Here is a 7,958-nt window from a genome sequence, read left to right on the forward strand (position 1 = left end):
AGAGAGAGAGAGAGAGAGAGAGAGAGAGAGAGAGAGAGAGAGAGAAAGAGAGAGAGAGAGGGAGAGACAGAGACAGAGTGTGTATGTGTTGAAATACGTTTTCCCATTCTATCTGATCATGATGAATAAACTAGAAATCAATAAGAAGAAAACTGTAGACAGTGCAAACACTCTTCAGGGTTGAATGGCCAGCTATCCGCACCACTGTGCCCACAGTACACTCTGACAGCACAGGACTTCATGATGAGTGGATCATTAGAACCTCCATAGAAAAAATATAAATCCCTAAGATCAAAGGAAAACAGAAGCCAGACATCAAGGTGTGTGCCTTTAGCCACACGTAGACGCAAGGAGGATCTCTGGGAGCTGGAAGCTAGACTGGGCTACAAAGTGAATTCCAGACCAGCAAGGGCTACAAAGAGATTTTGTTTTTTGTTCTGTTTGTTTGTAAACCAGAAACACAACATAATGGAACTTCTGGGACAAGATGAAAGCAATTCTAAAAGAAACATTCATAGCTGCAAGCGTCTACATTAAAAAAAAAAAAGTCAAGGGGCTGGTGAGCTATGTCTGTTGGGAAAGTGTTTGCTTGTGAGCATGCCACCCACATAAATGCCATGCACAGAGGCAGGAATGCCCATCCTAGCGAGGCCAAGACAGGCAGATCCCTGGGACTGACTGGCCAGTCAATCTCCAGGCCAGTGAGATACCCACTGTCAAAACACCAAGGTGATTGACATCTTTGAGATGATAGCCAAGGCTGAGCTCTAGACTCCACATACATGCTGGCGTTGGCCTCTTCCCTCCCGCACCCGACCCCACCCCTTTACTGCATCCCTATCTGATTCTGGAGTCAGAGTAACGCTGGATTTGTGAAAAGATCCTGTTGCATTCCTTACTTTCTAATTTACACAAAGAGTCCGGTTGTTACTACTTTACTGAATTAGACATCTGAACCTGGATTTTTTTTTTCTGTTGGGAGACTTTTTATTATCACTTCAACAGAATTACTTGCTTTGAATATGTTTAAGGTATTTATGTCATCTTAGCTTGATTTTAGTAAGTAATATATGCCTAGAAATCGATTCATTTTCTTCTAGGTTTTCCAGTGCATGTGAATATAAAATTTCTAAGTAGGCCCCAGCGATCTGACTTTGTTGATGTCTGCTGTGATATCTCCTTCTCCATCCATGACTTCCTTCATTTAGATCTTCATCCATTTCCTTTTGTTAAGTTCAGTCAATGTCTTCTCGGTATTGTTTATAATGTCAAGATCTGACTCAGTGTCTCAGCAACCCTTTTGTGTTTTCATCTCTATATAATTATTTTCCGCACTGATACTACTTCTTTCTGTCTAGTGATTTGAGGGTTGACTTGGTCATGGTTTCTAATATCTTATGGTGTGTCATCAAACTCTTCACTTGAAATTTCTCTGGTGTGTGTGTGTGTGTGTGTGACTGTAGCTTGGATTTAATTCTGTATGTATGTGTGTATGTGTCTATATAACTTGAATTTAAATCTATATATGTTTGTATGTAACTTGGATCAACTCTCATTTAAAATATAATATAATATATATATACAATTATATATAATATATAACACATATACACACACACCTCTATATATATATGGAGAGGGGGATACTAGGAAAACAGATTTTTTATAATAGCAGCCATGTGACTCTCCTCCATCTTGGCTGGTGACGTCATCAGGATCTAAGCTGGCAACCATCTTCACTGTTATTAAAGAGTACATGCCATATGGCGTACCCACCATCTTTGCATGACCGTGTGTCATAGAGCAACAACTGTAAAACTTCTTAGTTCTAATGAGCCCTCTGTTTATCATTGTCCTCATTTTAGACTAAGGAAGCATCAACTCTCATTATTTTGGATTGCTATAGATATTTTTATGGTGATAAAAATTTAAGGTTATATTTGCTGCAACATACTGTATATGTACTTCAGCCCTGGCTTAGAATGTGCTGTATAGGATGATACAATTTTAAGGTTATGTTTGATAAATAAGGCATATTTGATAATCAAGATAGATATAAATTCCCAAGGTCTACTCAGGTTCCCAGTAATATTTTCTAGCTTTTTTTTTCTTTTAATCGTTAGATATTTGGATCAATTGAGCCATACCAAAAAATCTGCAATATTCTATAACATCACACTATAAAAGAATCAGTAAAGTTGCCAGTCTCTCTGTGGACTTTATCTATGATTAAAAGTTTTTTTAAATAAAACTTAAAGTTATTTTAATTTATTTTCATTTATTTTAAGTTATTAAATAATAACTTAAAGTTATTTTAAGATTAAAAGAGCTTCAATTTATAAAGTGTCATTTTTAAGGCTAACAAGGATGTTATGTAAAGTCCTAGTCTTACAAAAGCTACTAACTTACTGTAAAGTGTTAAAGATAATTAAGAAATTCAAATTAATGATCAGTCACCTTATAAATAATCAAACTCTTTATTGTGTTCAAAGCTATACTTGTAGTTACGCTACGTTCTAATGCAATTAATTACAGGAATTAGCCTTATTTAGCCTCCTGAATGTTTTTCAAAGTTAAGCCTAAAACAAGTAACTGGAAACAAGCAAAGTTTGTCTAGTTTAGAGATACTTAATAGATACATTATTCTCAAATACTTCAGAGATCTGCAGAATATGGCATTTAAAATGTTTAACAAAAAAAAAAAGCTTTTTATGAGAGAGAGACATGACAGCTCCTGGCAACACATAGAATCTCCTTCAAAGAAGATGATGGGCACAGATGAACCTTCACCTGGAGCTTGCTTTAAATACAGCAAATCTAGACTGGGCTAAAAACTGCCCTTCACCTCAACTGCTGCCAGGATACTGCCCAAACTGTGGACAAGCAAGACACTGGGGAGTTGATTGCCCCACTTGCCTAGAGAAGGTAAGCTCGTCCACCAGCTTCCTACTCCACAGGACAGTCTGTGGGATCTTCTGGGCTTTGCAGCCAAAGACTGATGTTGCCCTGAGACCTTTGCCCCTCGCTGACCATGGAGGAACCTAGGGTGACTGTCCCGGTAGCTGGTAAGTCTCTGCCATTTTCAATAGATTTGGAAGCTGCTTGGTCTGGTCTTCTGTTTACTCAGGTGACATTCATCCTTTTCAGGTCTCTAACGCGGTTGATGATCATGCTAGTGCTGGATAAACTGGTAAGTTTATCAGCAGCTGCTGAGCTTCAGCTGACTTCTTAGCTCTCTTCATATGTAAAAATCAGGCCACAGGCCTCAGTCTCTTAGAGCTACTACTAGGTCTAGACACAGTTTACCTTGTTACTGGACTCAGAAAAGAGATAGACGTGATTCAAAGTAACTTTTTGCTGTTCCTTCATTTAAAGAAACTTGCTTTACAGTGAGTGCTCTCAGTAAGCAACCATCTGTGTCTCCTGGTGAACGACTGGAAAGAAAAAAAGGTGTAAAGTTTATATAAGGTCTGAGGATACAAAAGCTTAACTTGAGATGACAAAGTGATTTAAGGTATATAAAAAGAAAAGCTGTGGGCTGGAGAGATGGCTCAGTGGTTAAGAGCACCGACTGTTCTTCCAGAGGTTCTGAGTTCAATTCCCAGCTGCCACATGGTAGCTCACAACCATCTGTAATGGGATGCAATGTCCTCTTCTAGTGTGTCTGAAGACAACAACAGTGTACTCATATACATAAAATAAATAATTAAATAAATATTTTTAAAAGTAAAAATAAATAAAAAATAAAAACTGTTTCAGATTTCTTTCCCTAGCTATGCTACTGTTATAGCAAGACTGCAAGAGTTTTAATATTTATCAATGGAATTCTTATAAGCTATTAATCTACCTCTGGTAAGTATTGACTACTATTTTTTTTTCGAGACATGGTTTCTCTGTGTAGCCCTGGCTGTCCTGGAACTCACTCTGTAGACCAGGCTGGCTTCAAACTCAGAAATCCTCCTGCCTCTGCCTCCCAAGTGCTGGGATTAAAGGCGTGCGCCACCACTGCCCGGCGACTACTATTATCATAGTCACAAGCTCACGATTTTGAATTTCCTTTGGTTGTCTTCTAAGTATGGACTTAAAGGTGCTTTTCATTGTGCTAAAAACATCTGTCCAATCTATATACAGCCAATCTTCTGGACAGAGGAAAGCGTGTTCATGCTTTTAACCCCAAATCATTTTGGGCCCTTAAGCTTCTATTATGACTCAAAGGTGTGAGTCTACTGAATTTTCGACAATGTGGGTTGCAGTAAAGATTACAAACAGTGGTAATGCTAACATGTCTAAATTTATCTCTCTATGTAAGCTTAAGAAGTCCTTGAAAGCTTCGGGGAATCAACTTGAATGCACCTCTCAAGGGTATAAGATGGACTCCAGATAAGTATTCCTGTTCATCAACAGCCTACTGCCTGTTCCTGAGGTAGGGATCTCTCCCCCTTTCCCTGGTTTTGTAGTTCCCTCCCCCAACTACCAGTACCATGGGCCTAAAAGTTTCAAATGTACACCTAAGAAAAAATGATTCCCCTAAATTTAACTTTATCTTCTGCCCCATACACCACACCTAGTCTGTTCCGCATCCTTTCAGGTCTAGGTGTTCCCTCAAAAATCTGCATCCTGGACAGCTTCGAAGTAGCTACTCTAGCTGGTCCAGCTTCATAGACTGCTTCAGATAGGCCAGTACCTTCCTAGCCTCAGATGATCCCACAGCCTGGATAGCAAAGGAAACACTCAGCTCTTCCAGGACTTGACCATCCTAGCTCTCTGGCCCAAAGATGTCGACACCCCCAGTCAGCAGGAGACAGTCAAAAGAGCATGGCAGCCTCGTTTCTGCCTCACTATCACCCTTTTCTAATTCCTCAGCTTTTATAATGAATAGAAGAGAGGGTGCTCTCCCAGCCTGGCCTCAGGGACTCTGCAAGCCAGCAGCTATGGTCATCACTGGTTTGCAAAGCTTTAAAAGGGCCCAGCCACGCACGCCACAGGGCTCCCTCTGCCTTGTTCATTCTTTCATTCTTTCTATTTCTTGATCTCCCCCCCCCTCTCTACTTGTGCTCTGTTTCTCTCTCTCATATCTCCGCTCTGAGATGGCCTTCTCTTTGCTCATGAACACTACAAGAGCAGCAGGAGGGAGCAGCAGCAGCCTTCCCCTCCCCTTCCCTCTCCTCCTCCTTCTCTTCCTCCTTCGGAACACCCCTGTCTGTCTCTGGGCTCTGGTATTTATTCCCTTTCCAGAGTCCCCAGAATTGAACTCTCAGCAGCTGGCAAAATCATGCCCCTCCCCAGACCTCAAAACAATCATAGTTAACGGCTGTAGACAAACTGAAGCGGCCTCATATCACACACCTATGATTAAAACAAAAAAATTCACGTAAGTTATTCTCCTCTCATTAGATCTGTTGCCAGGTGTGATCTCTTAGCTCACCTTGGTCCCTCCAAGATACCTTCCACTGCTTAGTCCTAACACTGAGTGTAACCCTAACACTAGTGAGGGATTCGTTGCAGTGAAGATTGACCATGACTATGGTAAGTTTTATAAAGGAAAACATTTCACTGGGGCTGGCGTACAGTTCAGAGGTTTAGCTCCTTATCATGGTGGGAGACATGGTGGCACGAAGGCACACATGGTGCTGGAGACGTAGCCGAGAATTCTACATCTGGATGTGTAGGTGGCAGGAGGAGACAGTAGCCTCGCTTGAGCATCTGAATCCCCAAAGCCAGCCCCCAGCGACTCACTTCCTCCAACAAGACCAGACATATTCCAACAAGGCCACACCTTCTAATAGTGCCACTTCCTCTGGGCCTGTGGAAGCCGTTTCTATTCAAACCACCTCACTGGCTTAGGGAGAGGCATCTCCTGAGCATGAACCTCTGGCTATCACATATCTGCCATGGCCCATGCTCCCACTAAGTGATGATATAGTATAAAGTAAAATGGAATCAAATCTCTCCCTGCCATGCCTCATGTATGTACATGGGCGTCACTGGGGATAGACGCCAGTCCCTTGAAAATGCTAGGATCTACCACTGAGTATTAGTATTATTAGTGTATATGTATATGGTGTATGTGAAGCTGTGTGTGTGTGTATGTGGTGTGACAAGAGTGTACAAGTGGAGAGCAGATGACACTGGCATCACTTCTTTCTTCCCATGTTTATGAGCGTTAAAGGGATAGAACTCGGGCTGTCAGGTTTCCTCAACAAACACCTTTATCTTCTGGCCGTGTTGGAAACAAGCAAAATGAACTTGTTCTAAATGCTGCCATTTTCTTTTCAGACTCAATTTAATCACAGAGGGAAACTAAGTTCAAGGTCCCAGGCCCTAGGGGAGCTGGGGACTTCCCTACAGCTGAACAGCTTCTGTTGGAATCCAGCCATCTCAGGGACAACTTGTAAGGACACAGTTGTCTGAGTCCAGCCATCTCAAGGACACCTTGTCCATCTTGCTGGCAGGGTTGAATTAAGGTCATGTTCCCAGGCTCAGGAAACAACACTATCCTGACTGGTGGGAAAATGTAGCAATAACTTGCACAGATGTTTAAGATTTGCAAGCTTAAATACTGGGGGTCATTCCGGCTTCTTGTTGCAGTTCAGGTCCTGCATCTGTTCTGTGGTCCTGATCAATCAGTAGCAGCTTGATTACAATGAATTTTTGTCACCTGCACTGACCCTGATTACAATGAATTTTTGTCATCTGCATTGACCCGGTGTTTGAGTTATGTTGGATTTAAGTGGACCTCATAACACCCTGAGGAATTATCTTGCAAACACCTCATAAGTCCATTTTTATAAAGGCTGAATTAGGAGGTTTTTTATAAGTAATAATAGAATTAACATATTGCAGAGATTGCTCAGTGGCTCTGAGAGAGGACTTCTCCTGTGGACAATTCAAGTTTGGTTTCCAGCACCCACTTCAAACTGCTCATAACCACTATGACTCTATTCAAATGCGCTCACACACACACATACACACACACGCATCTTTAAAAAAGTTAATTGTGAATTATGTTCTTATTTGAAATACTTTCTACCACATTTCTGAATACTTTTCAAACGAGTCTCTCAGTTTTAAGGATACTGGCTCTTCCTGTGCTCGGTTCCTTAGCATCTTATGATAGACACTTCTATTCTGACTCACAATGGCGATTTTGCAAACAGAGGACTGTGAACAGATGTGGACAACCTGCAGACAACAGATGAGTTACTCAGACTCTGAGACATCAGAACCCACAGGATCCTTTATTAAGAGGAACTATCGTCTTCATAGGAATAAAATTTGAACCCTGAAAGTTGAGGTGATAGGGTCCCAGACTGAGAAGGAGTCAAAGGTCAAAGGTCATGACATTTGAAGAGCAGCTGGGGTTAGGGGGAAGGAATAAGCGAATTATGGGCTTCTGGTTTGGGAACAGCCAAAGTCTCAGTGGCTAAGACTTGGCAGCTGGCAGCCAATCCAGAGCATGTGTTGGGCTCAGAGCCTCAGATTAGGAGCCCTGGAGCTTCTTCCAGCTCATCCTTATCGGATCCAGGAAGACAAGTCTGCAAGACACAAGGGTAAGGGCGGACTTGATGGGCTTCAGTCACCTTAGGAAACAGACCTTACAGCCCTGGGAAGGGGATGGGATCCTCTCCACATCCTCTGGCAAGCAGGGAAGGCAGAAGTGTGAGTGCTGGGCTCAATGACCATAGCTCTTGATCACCACTTTCTCCCTGTTGCTGCAGTGTGGTGACCATGGCAGGCCTTGTGCTCCTCCTCTGAGTTGGTCTGGGCAGGATGCACCCCACTCCTGTTAACTTTGCACTCCCATGACTCACCTCTGCCTACTGCCTCCCTGCTATTCCCTCCACCTCAGGTCCTTCCGCTTCCAACTCCAGGTCTTGGAAAGGACCAATGCTCAGATGGCTGATTAAATTTAGTAAGAATGAAGGTTGAGAGGTTGGGGAAGTTCAGCACTTACAATG

Source organism: Grammomys surdaster, unplaced genomic scaffold (genome assembly GCF_004785775.1).
Source record: "Grammomys surdaster isolate TR1022 unplaced genomic scaffold, NIH_TR_1.0 193, whole genome shotgun sequence".
In the NCBI taxonomy this organism is placed as follows: domain Eukaryota; kingdom Metazoa; phylum Chordata; class Mammalia; order Rodentia; family Muridae; genus Grammomys; species Grammomys surdaster.